General features: G+C 45.5%; 1 protein-coding gene across 2 annotated transcripts in view; it reads right to left on the minus strand.

Moving 5' to 3' along the window:
* Positions 1 to 23818, minus strand: part of PASD1 (PAS domain containing repressor 1) — a 52616-nt gene extending 28798 nt beyond the window's left edge. For both annotated transcript variants that reach the window (XM_058032555.1, XM_058032554.1), the window contains exons 1-2: positions 23707 to 23818; positions 697 to 788 (exon numbers count right to left, since the gene is read on the minus strand). The gene's annotated coding sequence lies outside the window, so the exon portion shown is untranslated. The remainder of the gene's footprint in view (positions 1 to 696; positions 789 to 23706) is intronic.
* Between the last annotated feature and the right edge of the window lie 1309 nt (positions 23819 to 25127).

The following is a 25127-nucleotide window of genomic DNA, read 5'->3' on the forward strand; positions in this document are numbered from 1 at the left end:
GGATTCATACCCAAGGCTTCAGTTTAAAATGTCCTCCTCACCTGGCACTAACCAGGGAAGGAGAAAAGTGGCAACAACTCCCGTAAGGACACACTGCTCTAAAGCTCCATTAAATGATGGAAAATTCAAATCAAAGGTAACTTCTTCACTGGTGACTTTCTGTGACTCAGATGGGCTGAGTCTGAGGGACAGGAGCCAGGGAGGTGCAGGTGAGGCAGGTGCTGTCACTCCACACCACGTTGCCCAGTTCAGCTCTGCTGGATTGCCCTTCAGACACCTCCAAAGAGGAAATCACACCCATCCCCACCCTCAGAACCAATCTGCCCCCCATCTCCACTGAGCACTTGCCCTGCAAAACACCCCATGCTGCCCAGAACTCTAGGGGCATTTTTCAATAGGTACACCCAAAAGATTTTCTCTGTTTAGAGACTACTCCAAACTCAAATATGTTGGTAGCTATAAAAGTAACACAAACCAGAACCACCCACAACTGACAGGAAGTCAAGGATGCTGCTCACAGCAACAGCCACAAAATTTTATCCTTCCTGCCTTGCTCCAGGGCAAGGATCTCCCTCCCTGCAGATGACCTGGGCAGGAGATACTGTATGAATTCTTTTGTTATGAATGCACTCCAAAGAGAGGGAGTGGTTCTCATTGTCTGAGTCACCAAAAGCTACAAGCCAAATTAGAAATTACCTGTTCTATTCCTCAGATTCATCAGTCCAGACTGACAGAGTGGGATTAGCACTTCTTATCACCATGTAAATGGAGACGGAGAAAAATTAATCCTGCAAGGAAAAGCAAGTCCAGTTAAAACACAGTTGCAGGTAAGGCAGCCTGGACAGCTGCAATCACTTCAAGCTGAGAAAAATCTACCACCACAAATTAGAACCATGTTCAAGTATGACTAATGAAAGCTCAGCAGAGCAATGGGAGTTAAACCAAGTTCTTGGGCTCCTGGCTCTGTGGGTACCACCTACTGCCACAGAAGCAGCCTGGGAAGGCCAGTGTGAGCTCTCATGCCCAAAAAGCTGAGTGACCCAGCAGGGTGGGAGAATGGCTCCATTGGCCAGGAGCCACTGAGGAGCAGCTGGAGCTCTTCCAAATATGACAGTTTACCTGGTGTGCTGTGAAAACCAGAAGTATGACCTGTACCTCATCTATCAAATCTTGCAGCCAAAACCTCCTTCAAGACAATCATCATCAGCAAAGTCAGCACAAGTCACAAGCACCCAGCTGTGAATGGACTCAAGGCCTCCCCTTAATACTTGCTACTGATGGGACACACAAAATCTAGGGAAAATATCATGTAACTCCTGACACCCCAGTGGTGCTGTAACTGGAAACAACATCTGCACAGCAAACTTAAACTCAGTGGATCTGCTGTGTCTCTGCTCTCACAGCAGTGCTACTCCACTTTATTCCAGTTCAAAAGGAGTGTGTGATCTTATTTGTTACCCTATTGAGCTGAGGCTCTTATCCCCACTGCTCATTCCTCAGTGCTGTTCTATCAAAATCACTCAGTTGTTTCTTCTATGGAAGAATGCCCCCTACAGAAGATTTGGTGACTGGGGATAAGTTCAGAAATACACAGGTATAAAGGAAAGTCTTTTTAAAGCAATGGGTTAAATTAAAAAAAAAAAAAAATCTTGTGGATATACAGAAAGTTCCATCAAAATTTATCAGGGAAAAATTGTTCTTTGTGTGCAGACTTGACCATGCAAAAATTCAGCTAAAGAAAAGGATTTTTCCCAAGCTTGGAGTGCAAAGAATTATTTTATGGAAACTTTGCCCACAGGTTGTCTAACAACTGAAAGCTCCCAGGAAGCCTGGTGGGTTTCCTGCCTCATTAGAATGGTTGGCCTCCCTCCCACCCAGCCAGAACAGAAGAAGTCTGTTGAGGAGTCAGACTTCTCTGACTTCTGGGACTGAACAACTGTTGGGAAGCTGAGAGAAGTCCTGGTCACCAAGAGTGCCAACAGCCCAGCTGATGCTCACTGAGCCCAAACTGGGTTCCCCAGTGCCCAGGAGGAGCTGTCACTGCTGCAGGGCAGCAGATCTGGGCTGCCAGAGGAATGAGGCTTCCTAATGAAAGTGAGCAATGCCCTCAGCCAGCAGCAGACCTGGGGGAGCTCACAGAATAAATACCCATAAAAGAATTCACAGGCCCAGCCACCCAGAGCAGCTTTCTGCATGATGCAGCAGGACGGTGAGCAAGAAAAAGTCTTAGCAGAAGACACCTAAGGACAAAATAATCTTAACTGGATTAAGCACTTCAGGACTGCATTTAGCTAAGTGCTTTTTGTCTTGTTCTAAGACAGAGCTAAATATAGTAACCAGAATACTTAAGAATAGTTTCATAAGGGTTGTATACATTGCTCAGCCAGCTAAGACACTTAGCACTACTGACAGCAGTATGTCTGCAGGTTAAGAGTATTTTAAATAGATCCAGATAGAATCTCTTTGACCTTAACTGCATTAACCAGAGGGATCAAAATTTATTTATTGCCTCCTGAAAATCCCCTTCTGTAACACTTTGAGAGAGGGATTCCTGAACTCTGTGGGCAGGTAAAGAGGAAACTTGTCAGTGCTGCTGGCATCGTTTCTCACCCCACCTACAACAGGTGAGGATCAGCTTTCAACAAAGCAATGCACATCCATCACTGCTTAATGCCCCCTGTAAAGGAAAATTATTTTTTCCTTCCTTTGTACAGGGAGTCTCAAAAACCACTCACAGCATTTTAAGGTACATTATATTTCAGACTTTTCAAGTATCACAGTATTTGAAGTTGTTTCCAGGGTTACAGAAAGGGTAATGTAGCCAAATGACAGCCTCAACAAGACAAATGGACTTTGCAGTCAACAACTAATAGTTAAAGTATTATTCCAAGCTATCTGCTATATTCTGGCACATTTTTTACTGAAGAGAGAACAGCAGAAGGAATTTTCTGTTTCACAGAACTATCTGACTCCAGGAGCTATCTAAAACTGCAAACCTGTGAGTAAAGAAAATGTTTATTTATTGACTTGCTGCAAACCATCAAAATATTAACATTACCTTAGGATAATTCTTAATGGAACAGTCAGACTTGTGTCCTGAAACCAGCAATTCCTATGAATGCTTCATTATAGGTTAAATTTTAGTTATTTGGTTATGTCACTCATGGCAGGGCAAAGATATTTCTGTGAGAGATGCTGTCCATTTCTTTGTGATCAGCAATGAATAAAGCTTTCATCCATCACCTAAAAGTGTCCCTGAACCAGGATGATTTGACTGCTTTTCCTAGCTACAACAACTGGTCTAATGAAAAACATTATGCATAGAAGCTTTGTTCTGCTTGTATTTGAGTTTTCATAGAATTTTGCATTAAAGTAACATGCAGCAGTTAAGGAGTCTTCAAATCTATACCATAAGAAACACTTTAATTATGGAAATGTGCTGTGCTAATAATTTTCACAGACTTTGCATGCAATGAATTCACCAGAGAGCCCCCAATTACAAGATGCAGCACTTTGTGGCATGATGCAGTCACAAATAAGAGAGATAACACATTCTCCAGCAATATGATTTACCTGTCAGTATGCCAATGTTCCATTATTCTTGAGACAACAGGAGGGCACAACTCCCTGGCAGCAAAACAGCTGATTTCACTTTTAAAAGGCAGAATTTAACCTCATCAGTAAAGTGCTGTTCATAGTTGATGTTTATGTAGATGGCAATTGAAAAACCAAGCAGTGTGGCTGGGTCCCTGTGGTTGTTTAGCACAGGAAGGATCAGCAGCTCTGCTGAAGCCCTGGCCCTGCTGTGCCACCCACCCCGCGCTCCATCCTCTGTCACACAGGGACAGATGCTTGCCCCAGTGTCACAGTGACTGGGTGACAGCAGCTCAGCTAGCTGTGCCATCCCCACCTGCCAGAGCACCCCATGGGCACGGCCTCACCTCTGTGTGCCACAGCCCAGCACGGAGCATCACACAGAAACACAGACACTAAACCACGTGTGCCAAAGGAGTTGCATATCTGTGTTGTTTGATCTGCTTGCTTAAGTTTTTCTGCCTCCACTTCACCCTCTCCTTTCCTTGCCTTGCCTTGCCTCCTGCTGTTCTTCACTCTTTTCTGCCCTTCCCTCACTTATCCCTGTACTTAACATCCATTGGATCACAACTCAGAGAATTGGATCTCCTTTGAATATGGTTTCTCTCCATCTTGCTGTTTCTTATACCACCTGCCTTCATATTTCCATTAATTTTCTCCTCCACGTTCTTCACTTTCTTCTTCTCAAAAGACAGAAAATGTACAATGATCTCAGTTTTGACAATCACCCAGCCATTCCACTGTGGGAACTTGGCTTCCCAGGTCTGAGCCCCCCCATGCCTGACAGGTTCTCCTCTTTAGGGACACACTGCTTGAGGAATCAGGCTGGGGATCTGATGGGTTTTGGCTCCAATGTCCAGCTCCAGGAGCTCTGGGTCCTGTCCTGTCTCACAGCTCCCAGTCCCAGCGTCAGACCCTCTTTGGAGGAACTGGGATGTGCCTCAGGTCAGTGGCAGAGCTGTGCAGCTCCAAGCTTTGCACAAACAGCACCCTGCATGCCCAGGGAAGTGCCCCAGCACAGCCCAGCCCTCCTCAGCAGTAGCAGCATCTCTCTGGGGCTGCTGTGCCTGCACCTGAACCCTCACAGCATCTTTGTTTGCCACAACGTGGGTGATGGTGCTCAGTGGGAACCAAATGTTCTGTGCTTCCCCTTTGTCGCCTGCCACAAGTGGACTTTTTGTGCCACTACTGTGACTTTTGCATCCCAATGCTCTTATCTACAGCATACTCTCCCCTGGTTTACTGAGCTCTAAATTTAGCTGGTTACCTGTGACAGATTTATGACAACATTCATTACAGCAGGAACAGCTTCAGATAGAAGCTAAAAAGTGTCCAAAGAAAATGGATTACACAAAACAATTACACCATAAAAAAGGCTGTAATGGAACACTGTGATTCAGCACAGAAGTGACTTGAAAGACACAGGCAGGAACAATGGTGGTATGTTGGTTTTCTTTTTTTTTTTTTTGTTTGGCTTGTTTTGTTTTGTTTGGGTTTTTTTCTGTTTTTTTGGTTTGGATTGGTTTTCAACCAATACACGCTGCTTCTGCAAAATGAAAGGCGGAAAAGGATTAAAAACTAGCAGATACTTAAAAAGAAAAGATGACTACTGGAACATTTTGTTCTCTAGGATTTCTGTCAAATCCTGGAGAAAATAGCTGTCCAAGTTTGCTCTGTTCTAGCAAATTGCTGAACCTTGCAGGGTAAAGATACAACATTGTAGAATATTATTCAAAATGTCTCTGGGGTTTCTGTAACAAGAACAACATGCATCTAATTAATTCTACCAATTTGTCTAATGGCCCCTTAAAATTCCCAAAACATGGCAAAAAGCAGAATGCTGATTCACAACCCTAGGAAATACAAAACTGTACTTTTAGCACAAGCAAAACAATATTTCTTCTGCAGTTTTGGGTGGATACCTGTGTTCATTTGTTGCCATTCAATTACTACGGGAAAGGTAAATAAATGTGTGTTGTGATATGAAATGATGATATCCAAACTATAAACAACCCTTTACCATACCTGCCTCAGACAAAGAGCCAAATAATCCTCAAATAATAACATGACTCTCCCTCATGTGGGATGAGAGCAAAGGTAGTTGTTCACAGTCAATCCTTCAGCAGAGTTGAGATTGTGTGTTTTCAGGGAAAGAATATTGAAAGGGAATGGTCAGAAGTCTTTTGAACAGAATGGTCTCCAAAACCTGTAGCTCTTAAAGCTCCGTTTCTGTTTCTGGCTGATCCAAATGATGCAAATGCATGTGTGTGGGGGTGAGTGCATAAACACACATTTTACTTCAGAGCAATTTGCAAAAAATACCGAGAGCCATTTCTGCCCAGGAAAGCAGGGGTGACATTCAGGTGACTCCTGCAGTGCTCACCTCCTGATTTTGGGAGTTTAGTAACCATTGCTGCTGGGTGCATGGGAGGGGAGGTGAGCACAGAGCCCTTTCTCTGCCTCAGGTCACTCCCTATCACATTCACTTTTCTGGCAAATCAAAGGCGTGGGGGGTGTGGGGAGGTTAACCCAATAAATTTCAGCAATGAAAACAGTGACTTAACAAGCTAAAACCATTCCTCCCAAAGCTATTGATTCTCCAGCTTCAAAAAAAAATTACACCATCTGATCACAAACCTGGTGTTGAAATTCTGGCTCATTTCAGGGCTTCATTCAGAAGAGTTCTAACACTATCAGAGCCAGCCAGCAAAGGTCAGTTTTAAAGAAGCCAGCACTCTGCTCTGCTGGCAGGGTTATCTTCTGCAGGGTTATCTCCCTGCCACGCTGCTGCTGGGCACCCTGACCCCTCCTGCTCCACTTCCAGGGAGTGCCAGCTGGAGCAGGGATCACCAGGGTCCCTGGAGGTGCTGCTGCGCATTGCTCCCACCCAGAGGGCACAGCTCACATCACCTGCACTGGGGGCATTCACTGAGCTCGTTGGGTCCTTTTTTGGTCTTGGATTTTGTTTTGGCAACAAGGTAGGAAAAAGGACAAACATGTCAAAGCTGCCTGTTTGGATGCATCACCCTGAAATCCTCTTGTAATTCCTCTTCTATTTACTATGGGTGAAACTCATCCTAAGCAGAGAGCTACATGGAGCCTATGTGCCATTAAACTGCCTACCTTTATACCTTGAGCTCTCCCTGTCCACAGAATAAATGCAATCATTAGACAGCAAAGAAAATCAGTGATCTAATTAAACTGAATACCTTCTCTACTTTTCTGAGTAAGAGAACACTCCTAGCAACTACCAGTTCATTGAAAGAGGCAATAATAGCATTCCTGTCCTCAGCTGTTCTCTTTTTCTCCTCAAAAAATATATTTTTGTGCTGTTTTTCTTTGCCTTTCTCTATCTTGTATATAAAATGCATTTCAGATGCTAGAGGATGGTACAGATAAGGAGATGAGCACTTGTGCTTTGTGTTCGCTTGTGCTGGAGGTTGAACTCATATTGCAAAAATAAAATGTAAGGCCTGAGGGGCTGCTTGCTCTGCACAGTGGAAGCAGGGACCTTCAAGTGGGTCAGAGATGGGTCCCAGGTGGTTTCAGGACCACCTTGCAGAAGTGGGGCAAAACCACTGTGTGTGACTTGGCTCCATGGTGATCTACTCCCAGCCTGCAGGACCAGCAGAGGGTAGGAGCTGTTTGTGGACTGGAGGATTTTCCTTCATAAATGTCCTCTGTCTACAATCATTGCTCCCTGGCCATTGCTCTGCAAGTGTGCCCCAGCTCAGTTTAAAGGCTGGCAGGGGCCAGGATGCACCATGGAAGTGATGCACTCACAGCCCTGACAGCAGGCAGAGCCCTGCAGCCCCAGCCCTGCCCAGGAGAGGAGCTGGGCACTGCCAGGGCTCTTCACTGTCTGAGCAGATGTTCAGCACAGCTGCTCCACACCTGCACATCAGGGGTGCCCCGTCTGGAGTGACTGTGTGTGACACAGACCAGAGTCTGTTAGCAGCACACAGCTTGCTCCACCTGCACCACCCTGCCTGTGATCAGCCCCGTGGCTCTGGATGCCCCTTCCCAGGAAGGACGATTCAGCTGCTGCTCTGCTGCTGTGGGAGCAGTGGGAGGCAGCTGGATGGGCTGGAGGCTGCACACTCGGTCTGCAGACAGCCAGCAACCTTTGGCCCCAGCATTTCTGCCCTTCCTTAGATCTGCTTGGTCCTCTGACACTCTGGGGAGCCCTTCAGCTGGTGAACTCTGGCAAGGTTGGTTATTGTTCAGCATCCTTTGATTTCTGCTGAACAATGTCTGCTTTTCTGACTCTTTGCAAGCAGCTTGCTGCCATCCTTTCTCCTCTCTAGTGCTTTTACCTCAGGAAGTCTCAGCACACTCTACAAACAAAGTTATCCATCCTTACTGTACAAATGAGGAAACAGGGGCACACATTTTACTTCTGTCTCCTTTTTACAAGTGTCCCAGTTTTGGAAAGCTGAATTTGAAACAGTGAATGCAGTTACAGACTAATTTTCAGTAATGCTGAAATCCAGCATAAGCACCTACAAACACTGAACATTTTGGAAAGACTCGACCTAAATCACTGACCCAAGGTCATGCAGCAGAGTTAAGAAGTGAATCCAGATGTCCCCATGATTAGCTCTGTCTACTGGCATTCAGTCAAGTCTTCCCTCCTAAAATAAGCTTCCTGAAGCATTTAAGACTATGGTCTTAGAACTCCCCTGAACACCCAGCACTGGTAAGACCTGATTTTCAAATGAAGAAGGGGGGGGAAAACCCAGTTCATTATTCTTTCCTCAAGTGATCACTGAATGACCAATCAAAGGGGAGCTCAGAGTCATTTGATCTCAAACTTCTTCCTATAAATAAAAAAGGGAAGATTCTTCTCCCTTTTCAAACAGCATGAAGAAAAAATGTTCTGCTCATTAATTCTAGACCTGAATAATTAAATCTGCTCTCTGTTGCAATCTGTTTCCCATGTGTATCAGCAACCTGGAATTTCTGGAACTCAATACATAAGGAAGCTATTCAATAAAAGGAAATACTAGGACAAAAGGATTAGAGATAGATCTGACTCAGACTGAAAGACTCCCTCTATCAGAGAAGAATCCAGTTCCTCATCCAGAGTTCAACTTTTCAATTTTGACCAGTATCTCAAACCAAACACTGCAAAAACAATGGATCTCCCAGATCCAGACCACCTCTCACCTCTGGTGCAGGCGCAGAAGAAAAGGGGGAACAAGTTGAGGAGACCAGTGTAGTATTGCAGCAGAAATGGAACAGCACTACCTGTCTGTACAGTTTAACTGCTTGGCAGAAGAGAATAAAACAGAATATTTCAGTTGGAAGGGACCTAGAATGACCAGTCCATCTGCCTGACCAGAGCTGACCAGAAGTTAAAGAATGGTATTATGGACACTGTCCAAATGCCTCCTAAACGCTGTCAGGCTTGGGAAATTGACAATTCCTCTCGAGGAAGCCTGTTTCAGTTTTTGACCATCCTCTCCTTAGAGAAATGCTTCCCAATGTCCAGTTTATGTAAAAGACTTGAGAGAAAATTATAAGGAGCTTTAGTAGTTAAAATTCAAAGTCTTCACTGCAAGCTCAGTTATATCTACTTATCCATTAAATGAATATCAAAGGATTCATTGCAGCTGAGCTAGGTGACCTCATTTTCCATCTTTGCCTTCATGCATTCAAGTTCAAGCATAAGAAACATCCTTACCCTCTTGGTGTGTTTAATTCTAGAGCATTTCAGGTATAATCTGCACCTAAGTCAAAAGGCTTTTAAACAAAGCCCTTAGATTTCAAAATTTGTCTTATCCTCATTTGGCTCCCAGAATTTCAGCTGCTTTCCTTACATGATCTGCTCACATCTGTGCTCCAGCTGAGCCACGTTCATGCCCCACTGACCTGAGCACTGCCATCTCTGTAATCTTGCAATAATAACCAGCAATGCACTCAGTCCCTGTGAGCATCAAGAGCCTTTCAAGGAGGAGGAGGCAGAGAAGAGCCAGCCTTTATATAACAGGGAAAAGTAGGATTTCACAGGAAAAACACTGTTCAGCTAAGGTGAGCAATGGGAGCTGCACGCCTGAAGTGCCCTGGCCCAGCTCCCCTGGGCAATGTGGACTGGAGGTGTCAGCACCTCGCAGGATTACTCTCTGCAATGGCAGCTGGCAGATATTTTTCTAACAGAGAGCACAGCAACATGGTTCACACTCATCTGATTCCATTTGCTGCTGCTCCTATTCAAACTCGGCTAATCCGATCAAGTTATTTCTTGGCCTGTGCCTTAAAGCTGAGTAAGTAAACACCTTTCATAAGGCCTGAGCCCACTTCTTTCAAGTGCATGATTAAGGGCTAGACTTGAGCATTGTTGTGAGAAAACCTACTACATTATTGCAATTCCCAAAATCACACTCTCAGGTGTCTTGAAGTGGCACTTTCCACCCAGTGTTTTACTCCTTGCATTACAAATACATAATACAGTCACCAAGGGGCACAAACACCAAATATCCATCTGTGTTTCAGCTGCCCTGGAGAACAGCTCTTTGAGCTGAGAATAGCTCACAATGGCACCACTTAGAGACTGTGATGCAAAATATTTTCTGTGGCCACCAGACCTTCTCCACAGATGTCTCTTCTTGTTTACTATGAAGAAGGCAGATGATAAATATAGTCAGCAAATGTATTTTGGACAAAGTTGTACTCATCTGTAGTATTTGCATTAAGTAACACTAGAAGACTTATGCAGCAGAAAAGATGTTGGCCCAACTGTAATTCCTTTTCTGGTACACCAAGGATGAACTACTGAAGTTTACAAGTTATTTTCAAGAAGAATTGTTGCCACTTATGCTGGTATTGCTAATAATATTACTGATCTTGGTAATAATGTATCTGGGGTATTTTCTCCCTTTTGTAAAACACCCCCACATGCTTCTCTTCTCTGAGGCACTTTTAACTTCACATCCAATACTCTCTTTTTGCGCTATCTTGCCCACATCACTTCTCAACTAGCTCCTCAAAAGATGGATACTTGTTTTGAAAGCTTCAGGAATAAAGGAATATTTAAACAATTAACTGCAATCATATTCATCATCCAGCATGGTACCATGGATATGCACTAGAAATATAATGAGTAAGTAAAACTTTCCTTCAAGAAGAAGAAAAGAGAAGATAAACATCCACAGATCTCTCTCTCATTACTTTCTTATCTTTTTTAGACTGCAAATATGTCAGTCACTGGAACACTTTCATACTAGGTCATTATTGTTACACATATTATGCACAAAGACCCAAGGCCTCATTCTGTCATAGATAAGCTATTCACACACATCCTTTTTTCCCCTTACAGTTTATTTGCATGGCTGGCTGGATAATCACTCATAATAACAAAATATGACTCAGCATGGCTGAATGTCCAATTCACTTTGGGGATTTTCTTGGAGGGTTTTTTTTTTTTTTTTTTTTAACTATTGAAGACCAGAAAAGATGTGTCACTCCCAGATAATGTTAATGTAAAAAAGATTTGATTAAACACAGAGGTCAGGGGAAGGGGAGTGGATCAAACAGCAACATTTCTACTGCCCTGTCCTCAAAGAGGCTCTGACCATGCTGCAGGGTCCCTTGTCCCCCACTGCAGCATGGACAGGGGGATTTGTCCCAAAATCCCCTTCTCAGGGTGGAAGATGCAGGACAGAGAACTGGCCACGTTCCTCAAGGATGGGCATCCTTGATATTAGGGACATATGTGCTTTTCTGGACATCTAAATTCTGTCTGTGGGTTATTACAATTGTGCAAGCACACAGAATATTTTAAAATATTATTTATTTCAGATCTGCAACAGTCCAGTACCAAGAATCCTCCTAGTATCAGTCTAAATCAACACTCCAGCATGACCATTAAATGAAATACGTGGGTCCCTCTCTCCCAAAGGATAACTCTCCTCTACTTAAGCAAGTTAATGGCAGTAGCAGTGGGCACTGCCACCCTCCTGAGCAATCCTGGCTGCATGAATGCGACTGACAAAGATGGTGAATCTGAATGTTTGACACCTCTGGTCCCTGGTTTTCAAGTTAGAGACTAGCCCAGCAGAAAAGGCTGCAGTGTGAGAGCATATTTCACCTGGACAGAGTGAAAATAGCATTCAGAGCCTGGCCCTCCATTCAGCCAGATCCATTGGCACATGTCTCTATTTTTAACCACCTGTGTAATTCTTGGGTGAAAGAAGCAGGATATATTTGTGTTTTCCAGAATGAGGGTAAACATGAGTTTTTTACCTAGGGCTTTCCTGACTAAAGCACCTTAAATTGAGTAACCATATACTAATAATGTCTGTTACTGTATTTAACAGAACAAAATTAGGCTGGCTGAGAAAATCCACATTAAAAACAGCTGATGAAAGGAATCATATTTTAATGTACATGCATAAAAAGCACATGGAGCTTATTTCTGTGATAATCTGACTACAGAAGACCACCAAGACCAGCAAGATTCCTGACCAACATCTACACAGGAGCACGAAGCCAGCAGCAGAAGTTAAAAATGCCCATGACCTTTAGCTGGCAGTCCCAGTTTCCTCAGAATTCCACACCACGTTTGAGAGGTAAACATCATCTGTACTGCCAGGCTCCTTTAGTGCACTGCTTACGTGCACATCTGCTGAAAATCACAAGCAAAATACGCAGGAGTTTAACTGAAACTCAAACAGGGAAAACATTCAATTAGGTAGAGAGAAAAGCTAACTTCCTCCTTCCTCTCCTTCCTCTCAGCAGCCTTTCTGCAAGAGATCACTACTGACACTCTTATCTACTTTGAAACTGGCTTTACACCCGCCCCGATTTAATATCAAACTTTCTTCCAATTTAATTTGGTTTTAACAAGTGAGAAGTGCAAAACAAACAAGGAATTCAATCTGTGTCCCGAATTATTGCTTACGTAGAGCAAGCTCTCCAGAGAGCCAGCAGAGATTTGAGGCCGCACTGGCCGAAGGGGCACGGAGCACCTGATCCTGGCCCAGCCACCACAGCGGCTGTGCTCCCCCCACAGCCTGGCACCAGCTGCAAAAGCTGAGGCAGGGGATGGGTGCTCAGGCTGTCATCGTCCTCTCAAAGCCAGAATTCACCCTGGTGCCATGAACACCTACCAGGGGCAGGATCTCCAGCTCTGCGCTCATCCCGAGGACGAGCGCTGCATGGTTAGCAGGTTAGGGATGTTAAGGATTGTGCTTCTCCCCCTCTGCTCTGCCCTCATGAGAGCCCATCTGGAGTTCTGCATCCATGTCTGGGGTCTTCAGCACAAGAAAGATGTGGACCTGCTGCAGGAAGTCCAGAGAAGGGACCACAAAAACATGAGAGGGCTGGGGCACCTCTGTTGTGGAGACAGGCTGAGAGAGCTGGGGTTCTTGAGATGCCTCTGGGGAGACCTCATTGTGACATTCAAAGACTAAAGGGAACTTCTAAAAAAGAGGAAGAGACATTTTTACATATGTGGATATTTATAGGAAAAGGGGGAATGGTTTTAAACTAAATGAGATTAGATTTATATTAGATGTGAGGAGGGAATCCTTCACAGTGAGGGTGGGGAAGCCCTGGCACAGGTTGCCCAGAGAGGCTGTGGATACCCACCCCTGGAAGTGTTCAAGGCCAGGCTGGATGTGACTCTGAGCAACCAGGTCTGGTGGAAGGTGTCCCTGCCATCTGGAATCAGATGATCTTTAAGGTCCCTTCCAACCCAAACCTTTCAATGCTTCTCTTTGCTGTCTTCAAAGTGAGCCCCTGGCTACGATCAGTGCTGTCACAAAATGTAATCCAAAGTACCTAAACTTATTTCTTCTACACTGAAGTTAAAATGAATAAGAAATCAAGTACAGTGCCACAAAATGCTTCTCTTCAGCCTCAGAGGCTTGTTTACCATTGCTGTAGTAGCTGAGCTGCTGAATGAAATATTTACAACTATTCATGCAATCAAACTCATTTTCCTTAGGAAATAACTGATTAGGTGTCTCACATCTGTTCCTGACAATGATTTAAGCCTCTGCTGATCCCTATCTAGACCTGATATGAATGTTAATGCTTTAGAAACCATCATCCTCAATAGGAGGGTGATAACAGACTGGGTCTGCTGGTGCTGCACTGCAGTGGGGGAGCTCTGCTGCATCTGCAGCTGAAGGGTGACACAACCAGCCCAGTTTTATCAGAATTTGCCCTGATGCCATGAATGTGACCCAGGCTTGGGGAGCCTGGGGGAGCTTGGCAGGAGACAGAAGCTAGAGCAGAGCTCAATGCAGAATTATCTTGAGAATTATCTTCCTATCCCTGTCAGAAGTTTTTAATATCTCCCAGATGCTTGCTGCCTTTATGCAGAGTAGCAATCCTGCTCCTCCCCTCTCCAGCACTGCATGTCATCCTTTCACCAATGTTTCCCCATCAGGGCCCTTTGATGGAAGCTGCTGCAAGTGTTGCAAGGTTGTGAGAAAAATCAGCTGCTAATAAAGCTGGTTGACATTTTACCCTCACAAAGCATCATGTTCACGTCAGGAAAGACAAATATTAATTCCAAATTTTTTCTCAAATAAAAGCAAAGACTCCAAAGGCAGAAGAGTTGGTCTCTATTCCTCCTGGTAAGAGTGATAACTAAGCTTCCTAAGTTCTGGCCAGAGCAACTTAAACAGAATAAAAATTCTGGCAATACTTATCAAGTATTACCTGAAGGTCAAGGGACTAAAAACCAAGTGAAATAAATGAACCTTGGCCTGCCAGTGACCTTGTAGAGCTGTAATTCAAATAGAGATGAAGTCTTTGTAAGTGTCTGAAGAGTAATCTCTAAAGCAGTCAGAAATGCTGCATAAAAGTAGATTTCAAACACAATCCAAAGAAGATTAAACTGGCAATTCATCTCTCTTAGGACTTCTATACATCATAAATAGGCATTATGCCTTCTATGTAAAGCAGCCCATTATCTGATTTATTCACCAATATCTCTTCTTATTCAAACAATTCAAACCAGCCTATATTAGAAAATCCCAGAAAATCTCAGCACTGCAACTTTTGAAATAAGTTGATGATTTATATTTATAAAATTTTACTTACTGTACAACTAAATTCATGTTTGTTAATATAATACACTATCTCTAAGGACAATTTTAAAGAAAGATGCTATCCCAGCTGGATCATTTATTAATATTCACATGCTTTCCTTCAAAAAAAAATCACAACACAGAAGCTGTTCTTGTTGGCATTAGTCTTTTTTCATCCCCCAAGTGAAAACAGAAATTCTGCTCTAGTCACAACAGTGTACTACCAACAAACTCATCATTCTAACACTTCAGACTCCATTTGAACACTCATGCCCTTTTAACTATGAATATACCCAATATAAGGAATTCAGCTCCAGATTCAAAACATGTACCCTGGATAAGACAAAACTCTGACTCAGCCCCATTTCAGGTTTACAAATGGCGTAGTGGCAATTTTAGTCCATTTTTTTGCAATTATTCTTCTCCCATTTTAGGCAATGGATTTTTGCCCTTTCCAGACAATACACCAGGATTATTTCAGAACCATATACACTTTCCTTCTAACCACCTTCTTCTGGGAGCCTCTTCTTCCATATTCTGAATTATTTCCAGAAAGTTGAAAAACAGAATTGCAGACAATTTTCCCATGCCAAATAATTTTCAGCAAGGCTTCCTGAGAGGTGCAACCTTCCCCAAATAATGGACTTCAGCTCCAGCCCCAGTGAGACACAGACACCTGGAGGTCTCACTGGACTGGAGCTGTGTCGCAGACATCTTTTATGGAAAATCCTTTCCTTAGGATTTTTCCTCCTGAGAAGCTGAGAGGCCTCAGGAACAAAATGTAAACAATGGTTATCTGCTGCTGTGGAATACAACAAGTGGATTTTGATCAGCCCATGTTGGATGTTTGTAATTAATGGCCAATCACAGCCCAGCTGTCTCGGACAGAGAGCCAAGCCACAAACCTTTGTTATCATTCTTTCTTATTCTATTCTTAGCCAGCCTTCTGATGAAACCTTTCTTCTATTCTTTTAGTATAGTTTTAATGTAATATAAATGATAAAATAATAAATCAGCCTTCTGAAACACGGAGTCAGATCCTCATCTCTTCCCTCATTCCCCTGCGACACCGCAGCAGAGCTGAAGTCCATCGAAAGGCCAAGTCCCATGAGATGTGCAGATGGCACAGACAAGAAAGTGCTTTCTCAGAAGCCCATGCTGCAGCAGGATGAGCAATGAGAATTGCCAGCCCCAGGACTGGCACCAAGGCCAGGGCAAGCTCCCTGTGCAATTACACTGCTGAGTGTGGGAGGTTAACCCCAGCGTTTATGACGGAAAGAAAATACAGTAACTCACTTTTCCTCTGTTGACACATTGTCTCCACTAATGAGAAGGCTCAGCCCTCTGCATAAGCAAAATTAAACAGAAAATGTAGGTGTCAAGATTAGCACAAAGAGTTTGTTTTATTAATACTTCCTGCTGTGCCCTTTGGACAAAAAGCCTGCCCAAAAAGGAAGCCATTAGAATTATTCAAGAGTAAAAGCAAACTATTAATACTCATCTTTAATATATATATCAGTAGCAGAGTCAACCCAAGTCCCACCTTTTTGTCTCGTGTGAGTCATTTAACACACACACTTAACACATCACTTAATAAAATTTGATTGGAAGCAGTTTGATCAGAGTGAATGTTTTTAAGTTACTATAAATTGAGCCAGTGTACATTGCACTCAGAGACAGGACAAACAGGTTTATGGTCAAACTTCCTCAGCAAGGGGTGTAACCCTCCCCAGCCATTAGAGCCTCCCTAATTGCTGCCTTGGCTGTGACAGCCAACAGTGGACCAAACACACAGCATCCTCCTCTATACACAAACACCTATTTGCAGTTTGTGCAGCAGAGCTTTGAACAGCCTAAAAACAAGGACCGACTCCTATTTTTCTCTTCAGCTGATACTTTGGGAGAGGTCCCCACAAAGAAGCTGGTGGAAGTTCAACCTTTGTCTTCATCAGGGCCAGGGTTTATCTCATCCCCTTCAGATAAAGTCTCTGCACTGGCTTGAAAATCTTCCTATAATGCTGCCATATCTATGCAAAATACCTATCAGCAATGGGAGCCCTTATCAGCTCATCCGTTGCTCATTAATTACCCCAAAAAATGGTTTACTTAGTTGGTTGTTTATGATCAAAACTTTATTGTGCGGAAGCAATGCACTGCATTGTGCTCTGCATTAAACCAAGATTAAAGTAGGCTGAGCCCAGAAAAGAACCAACAAACCTTTTATTAGTTTCCTTTAAGCATGTGTGTATGCATGTGTTTGTGGGCTGAACAGATGAAGCAAGAGAGGAGATTAGCATTTTTATAGATATGATTCCTGCCATTGCTACATACTCGAAAATCTTGCCTAGGCTTTGGCACTTTGTAAACAAGAATAAACACACCTACAAATATCTTTGCATTTATCTATTAGTCCATCAGCCAATCTCCTTATAACTGACACTCAGCAAACCACCTCACATTTACTTATAGGTGAGGGGGAACACCTGGATGATCCTTCCAACTCAGAATATTCCATAATCATGGGGAGGCAGAGGCCCAGTGCAGGTCTCTGCTGAGCCATAATGGATAAAGAGGGGTGAAGCCTCTGCCCTGAGCCAGGACACAGAGAACGGGCAGGTACAAGCAGGTACCACACAGCAGCCAGCCAAAACCTGGGAACTCGGTGTAAAACTGAAAACACATTTCTATTTCACACAACAGGCCCCTGCAGAGCAGCCCTGAAGAACTGAGGTGCCAGGAGCTGCTGGAAGGTGATGTGCAGGGTGGCAGAGCCCTGCGTGCCATGGGACAGTGGTGCAGGAAACACCAAACCCTTTGCTGTCCCTGCCTGCTGTCACAGGGACCCAGCAGGAGGGTGGTACAGCCTGTCAGCTCTGCAAACATCAGGTAGCAAATGTGTCGAAGGCAGTTGTTAGCCAGGGCCACCTCTCTGATCATCCCAGAACACGTGTGTGACCTGCAAGTCACCTGATGGTCACCTTCCACCACCTGCAACAGGAGCCCAGCTCCAGGGCACAGCTGTGTGTGCTTGTGTGTGTGTTTGTGTGTGTCTGTGTGTGTTTGTGTGTGTCTGTGTGTCTGCAGCAGTCCTCCACAGCCCGGGCTCCAAGGCCTGGCTCTGCCCCCTCCCTCTCCCCCAAACAAAGATGTTTTGCAGCTCTCTCCACAGCAATGTTTAGCGAGCCTCCCGGTTACCATGGCATTATGCACTAAAGGAATGTCGACAAATTAATCAATTGTATGATTGTGTTTGCCTAAGAATACAAGTCAGTCAGACGATTCAATGCATTTCAACAGCTCCATGGAGTTTGGTTAACGTACTTCCTCTTCTACAACCTCGGTGTTACCCTCATTGGTGCTGACATTTTTCAATATTTCAATTTCCCTTTACAGACACATTGGCAGGTAGGCGATCTCTGCTGCAGGCTAAGTTGAGCTGTTTTCCTTCTTCCTTGCCTGCTTCATTTCTGTCTTGTTTTATCTACTTCCTTCTCTCCTTCTTGCAATAAGATAGACATCATACATTCAACTTTACACTAACCACACTGTGTTTTTAAAGTGACTAATTCATCACTAGTGGTCAGCAGTCACTTCTTTCTTCTAGATTTTATCTTGCATGATTTAGAGAATTTTGCTCTGATCAGCACCAGAGCAGAGCTGATACTAAGTCCAGGTTCCCAACTTACTTTAGGAATATCAGGTTAAAAGGGAACCCCAACCCAGCACTCATTGTCTTGGAAGCCAATGCTGGAAAACAACAACTCTTCAACCTGCCAAGGGGCACCAAAAGCCCAAGAACACATCCTCGTGTCATGCAGTAAACTTATGATTCACATAAGAAGCAGGTAAGATTAAACTGTTCTGTGACACTGCAAAGGGCAAGTGAAGATCCCTGCCAGTATTGCAGCCCATGGAGCCACACAGAGTTCACTTATGCCAACAACAGATCCCAGAAAATACACCATGGAGTGTAATACGGTCACTGGCAACACAGGCTGAAGGAAAAACATCTCTGGCTCAAAATCAGATGAACAGGTTGAACCAGGGAGCACGCCAGAAAAATCTGAAGGCAATTGTGCCTGTCTAATGCTACAAGGAACCTGCACTGTACGTTTTCAATGTCTAGTGTTGAGAGGAACTCAGATGTGGGAGAAAAAAGATTCAAACCTGCAGCAACAGAGAATAATATTTTTTGCCTTGTCTCCCAAGAAAACAGAAGAAGACTTGAGACATGGGGTTAAAAGTGTAAACAAACAAGATCCATTCTCCTTCAAGCATACATTAAAAATATGGCTACACTGCAGAGCAAAGAACTAATTCTGCAAATGTAATTTCCTATCTCCAGGAACTCTCTAATTTAATTGTATAACCTCTTTCATAAGATTATCAAGATCTATCTCAAAACTACCCTAATTGAAAGACTCTTACGCAACTTCAATCCTTGGGTAGATACAAGCTTTCTTCTAATTCTCCACCCAAATTTATTCATGACCAATTTAGAAAGTTTGACCTAGTGCAGATGCTATCTATTAGCTTATTTTTTTCCTGCCCTCTCGCTATATAGTGCCAATTGTGTGTCAAGTACCCCAATGTAGCCTGTCCCTTCACTGGTTCACCTGGCCAGAGCTAAAGAGATGATGCTCTTTAACGTCACACTGCACAACAGATGTGTTTGTGTAACCACATCTCTCACCCTCCTACTGCTGGAATTCAACATTTTCTTGGCAGGGGTGTCTGGAACTATGCAAAATATCAGTAAACCACTCCAAAAACATCCTGGAGCTCTTGTATTGACACCCTGTACAATGATCTGTACAATGATTGTTATCACATTTCCTTGAATTTCTCACATTATTTTCCTTTGGTATCCAAGACATCAGTGGTCTCCTTCCCAGATGCACCTCAGTGCTTGCTCCCAGGTATCTTCTGAACAGCCAGCGCATCCACATTTCTCCCTTGTGTCATGGACAACTGATGAGCTCCTATTTCACACTGGAAATTCTTGTTACTGCTCTCCATGCTTACGACTTTACTCGACCTTGCACTCAGCACTATTAAATGCCACTTTATGTCTATCATTCCCAATCAACAAAGTCATCTAAATACCTTTCATGTGATAATGTGACCCTCCTCTGTACTGACAATTCCTCCCAAGTTTTTGTCATCCCACACAGCTCCTGGGCACACACCCACACCCTGCACACAGGTCAGAGTGGATGCATCCAACAGGCCCAAGCCTGGTCCCAAGGGAGCAGCACCACCAACCTCCCTCCATCCTGGTGACTTTCTCTCAGTACCTCTTTCCATTCAGAGAACTTTATTTGCATGCAATGGTTGTATCTTCTCTTTGGCCAGATTATTTTCTACCTTTCAGTTCTTGTCTTGAACCACCATCCTCATTTTAAGCTGTAACATCCTGTGGGGCATGGTATCAAATACTTGGCTTTAGATAAATGGCATTCCTACCCTACCCCATCTAAATAATCTGTTATATGAAAAAGATGTTAGATTAGTCTAGCACAATCCATCTTTGATAAAATCTCGTTGTAATTTACCCTGCTTCCTCATTATTCCCACTCCTAATTATTCTTTCCTACAAAATACGTCATGAGACGCTGGGTATGTTGTGTTCAAACCAGCTGGCCTAACATTTCCTGCATTGCTTTTTTATTTTCTGAGTCTCTAGGGACTCCATGTAAAGGACACAAATGCTTGCCCTCTTCTGCATCTGAAGAGCCATGGGAGAGCCTTGCTGCCAGCTATGCAAGCCTTGTGGCTCTGCTTTCAGTATTCCAGGACTGGGATTATTGGCACTTCTTCATTTGTCTCACCAAGATATTTAAGTTTTGCCTGTTTTCCCTGGGTTTTTTTGAAACCTTTGCTATGAATAGCTTTCACTTGCCTGCAGATTTGTCAGTAATTACACTCTGTTCCAGATTCTACAGAAGGTTCTGCTTTCATGAGAAAGTTGTGTCATTATTTAGAGACATCAGTTCCCCTTCCAGTTTAGGCATGTCTAATTTCAGTTCTGTGCAAATTGACTAAGTGCAGGTTTTGGTTGAACCCAAATAAGCTCATTTGAACCTAAATAAGAATGTCCGTACACAAGGTCACATCAGGTTAATCAAATCACTTTAAAAACAGACTTAAACTAAATTGGTGTAATTTCCCCATGTAGACAAGGCCAAAGACAATAAAGGAATATGAAATAGGTCAAAGTCTCTCATTAATCGCACACACCTTTGTGGTTTGACTGAATCTGGTGATTCTGAGGCTGGCCAGATGTGCAGCCAGCACACCCAGCTGTGCACAGAGCTCTTGTTGGGGCCTCCCACCACCTCAGCCCCCCTTAAATCTGGGTTTAAGGGAGACTGGAGTAACAACAAGTCGGGTCTTGCAGGACTTTTCTACAGGGACATTGCTCCTTCAGCTTATGGTCACAGGGCATATTGGCCATATACTTTTGGTCACACCAAAGTAGCAGTGAAACAAGGCAAAAAAACCAGAATGGCCTCAGCCTGGGCTGAGGATGGGACAGAGCTGGTGGTGCTACAGGTAGGAAAGCAGATCCCCAGGGCCATTGTGGTGGGCACAGAGCTGCTGCTGCAGCAGAGCACGGCCCCAGCTGGGCCAGGACTCACTCAAAGAAGGGGGTCATCCAGGTACTAACAAATAAATACAGCTGTTTGACTTCCCTGACAGAGATTTTTAACTGAAGCGGTAAAGAGGTCTGTCATTTCAATAATACCAGAAAGCATTGGTTCATATATTTTGGTGTTTGTAAGTTTTTACTGCTCTGTTTAATGCCATATTATTTCACTAGGATCTCTAAGTGTTCCAGTACAAGCCTGAATTCAGTCGCTCTGATGTAGGCACACAGCTTATTTCAGTCTTGAAAGAATGATCTATGTTGGCACTAAAACCTTTGTACCATTACATGTGAATCTTGGGAGGTTGAGTAATTTAGGACAAAACAAAGCAACTTCTGTTCACAGACAAGCCCTGGCTCCAAACTGTAAAGACATCCTACCAATATTTTGATACTACTAATGAGCAGAAGTTGGATTTGACATCAGTATCTCTGCAATGTAATGCCACTTCCTCTATCATGAGACTTTAATTATGAACTACTCATTTGCTAATTTTAATCTTTAACTCTGAGCTATTTTTGTGTACTTGATGTATGTCTTAAACCAGAAAAATAATTTAATACAGATATAGTCTCGGTGGCTAAAACCCAAGAACCATCACATATCCTACTGAAGTCTGCCGTTTATAAACACATTTCAAGCCAATTTAACTTTTTCCTTTAAATCAATTAATTGTAATCCACAACATGGAACAATCAGGATAAGTGAGCAGCAAGCAACCACTCCTAAAGCCATGTTCATTTTTCCTATTACCTCTTCCAGAAAAATTCTAAAGATTTGGTACTACACATGTTTAACCCAAGAGATAAGAATGCCTCCTTTCCACATAAATTTCAACTTTTGGCTTTTCCTGGAGCTTCCTGTCCTCATTAGTGCCTGCTGTGTTTGTCAGGGCTCCATCAGCCACAGAGTCCCAAGTGCACTTGTTCTGGTCCTCCCTGGTGCAACACTGACATGCTGGCTTACTCTGATTAGCACATTTCAGGAGAATGATCTACTTTTTTTTAAAATACAGTTTCTAAAAACCCAAAATCCAATGTATTTTTCTGAAATACATGAAATTCAGTCAGAATGTATTATGCTGACTGAATAACTATGGTGAGGGACTACAGCCTAGGAAATTTATAAAAAAGACAAATTCCCAACCAAAACACCACATTCAGTACCAGGGCTGCACACTGCGCACTCTTGAAAGTGTCTGCAGCTTCAAACAACATCCCTTACACCTCGGAGGACTGTGAAGCCTACACATCAAACCCATGAAGAGCTAGCTGTCTCTTTAAGCCAAATTCACATTTCCAGAGCTAGGGATTAGCCAGCAGTGATCCAGCAAAATAAGGAGAGGGAGCACTGGCATTATGCTCAAAAATGAAGGCAGTGACTCCTAAGATTTTCTCAGGGATACACCAGAAAGTCTAACCCCTCTAGTGAAATCAGCACCACAGCTTTCACTGCACACAGCAAAATAAACTTCAGCTAATAAATCACCCTACCCTCCCCAGGCAGGTAAGGCGTGGGGCAGCTCAACAGCTTTGATTTCGGGGCATTATTTCCGGAGCCACCCCCCTGCTGAAGGGGACAACTTCATCCACGGATCAGGATCAAGTGCCCCGGCTTGGCACTCGGGTGCCAGTTCTGTCCCTGCAAAGGGACTGCTGTGCTGGACTTCTCCAAAATCCAGTGAGCAGGGACCGGCCTCCTGCCCTCGGGGACTGTGGCACTTCTCAAAGGACTACAGCAAACCGCGTGCGACACCTCACTGATGAATCACACAGGGCTCAGCTCCGACCTGCGCTTCCAGTGCGAGCTACCCAGAGCAATCACTTCACAATTTCTGCCACTAAGGACCAAGGCGTGGAGTTACCATTCACAAATCCGTGACTGAAACATGTGAGGGACTTTCAAAGCTTTCTTATTTCCCCACTCATAATGTAAACATTCTGTAAAATCAAATGACACAACAACCCTGGTGGGAAGAATGACTTTTCAACCTGGATTTTAGATGCTATCTTTTTAGGTGCAAGACTCATTTCAGAGGTTTTTCTCCAACCTATTTCAGTCAAATACATTCCACGAACGACGAACTTTAAGAGACAACGAGAAGCCTGCGATCAGACCCATTTCAGTCTCCTGAAAATCAGCTTCTCTCAATCCCAAATCACCGCACTCTCAGCCGCGCTCAGCCCGTGGCGGCTCCGAGCGCCGCGGTCCGCGGGCGCTGCGGGACGGGGATGCCGGTGCCGGCTTCGGGATGCGCTCCTGCATCCCGGTCCCGGGGTCCCCTTCCCGCCTGCCCTCTACAGCCAGAGCCCTCCGGACACCCTGCGCTGCGTGCTCTGCCCGTCTTGACGATACACAGATTTTTAAAGGAAAAAAACCAGAGGACTTGCAGCTGTCAGTTTTTCCTTTTCAGAACTTACCTGGGACCGTCCTGGCAGTGTCAGAAGAAGGTCGGGCGGAGCGGCGAGTGCCGCGTCCCAGCCCTGCAGCGGAGGCTCTTCCCAGGGGCTGCAGGTGCGGGTCCCCTCCTTCCCTCCCTCCATCTCCCTCCCTCCCGAGCCGGCAGGGTTGGCGGTCCCGGCCGTACGTACCGCCTAGGACGATGCGCGTCCCGGAGCCGCTCTCAGTGCCATGCCCAGCCCCGGCGCGGTGCCCCCCCGGCCGCAGGGGTTACCGCTGCCCGCGGGGTCCCGCTGCCCGGCGGGGACATGGCATGAGCGCGGCGGGCCGGGGGCAGTGCCGGCGGTGCGCGGTGCGGCGGTGGGCGCACGGGGGGCGCGGGCTGCGGGACTTGTGAAACTCGGCTGTGGCGGCGGCCGGTTGTGTAACGCGGCGGGCTGGGCCCGGCCCCCGGCACTGCACAGGCGCGCTGCTTCCCCGCCCCGCCGCCACCGGCACCGCCACCGGCAGCCGCGGGCAGAGCGCGGGGCGGAGCGGAGCGGAGCGCCCCGCACGGGAGGAGCCGCGCACCGGAGGAGCCGCGCACGGGAGGAGCCGCGCACCTCGGCGGGCGCGGGGCCCGGACGGGGCCGGGCAGGTGGCGCGGCAGCGGCGGTGTCGGGCGCCGGGAGGAAGCGGCGGAAAGTGGAAAGTGGGTCACGCCGCCAATGCGCGGGTACCGGCCGCGGAGTCCCGCCGGGACCGGCCCGTTCTCCGTCCGTGCGGAGCGAGGCCCGGCCCGGCTGCCCCGACGGAGCCGCAGCCGCTCTGCGCTCCCCGCCCGGAGCGCGGCACCGGCTCCCTGCGCAGCACGAGCTGTGCCCTGACGGGATTAGTCATCCCGCATCGTGAGTCACCCATTTAACATTTGCCGCTTCCTTCCTCGTAGGTTTTTCGGGGGTTTTTGAATTCTCTTTCTCCAGTGTAACTGTTTACCCTCCTCTCCAAGGACAGCGGGCAGCTCCTTTCCCTGCCCGTGCCTGCGGAGCCGCAGCCGGTGCAGGAGCCCCGGGGTCCCGCCTGCGCTGCCACGGTGCGGCCGGACAGTCGGGCCGGGGCCGCTGCTCAGTGGTGCCATGCGGTCCTGCCCATCGCCAGAGTTTGCTTTATGCTCCTCTTGTATCTGGAAGCCGCAGGTACCAAAGCTGCAGCTAAGGCTGTTCTGGAGTCTCTTCCTCTCTCTTCTCAAGGCACGGCGGGCTGGGGACCAGCGCTGCTCTGGGACACCACTGGTTGACGCCACAGCTGGGACGGCTTGGGAGAATATCGCTGGGTCCCTGACTCCGGCCCCGGGCTACCCCAAGCAGCTTCCAAAACTGAGTGCACTCCCTTACCAGCAAGTTAATTTTTTAGGGTCCTTTTCGCCCCCTCTCCACTCCAAGCAGCTTCCTCTTGGAAACTG

The sequence above is a fragment of the Melospiza georgiana genome, chromosome 12 (genome assembly GCF_028018845.1).
Source record: "Melospiza georgiana isolate bMelGeo1 chromosome 12, bMelGeo1.pri, whole genome shotgun sequence".
In the NCBI taxonomy this organism is placed as follows: domain Eukaryota; kingdom Metazoa; phylum Chordata; class Aves; order Passeriformes; family Passerellidae; genus Melospiza; species Melospiza georgiana.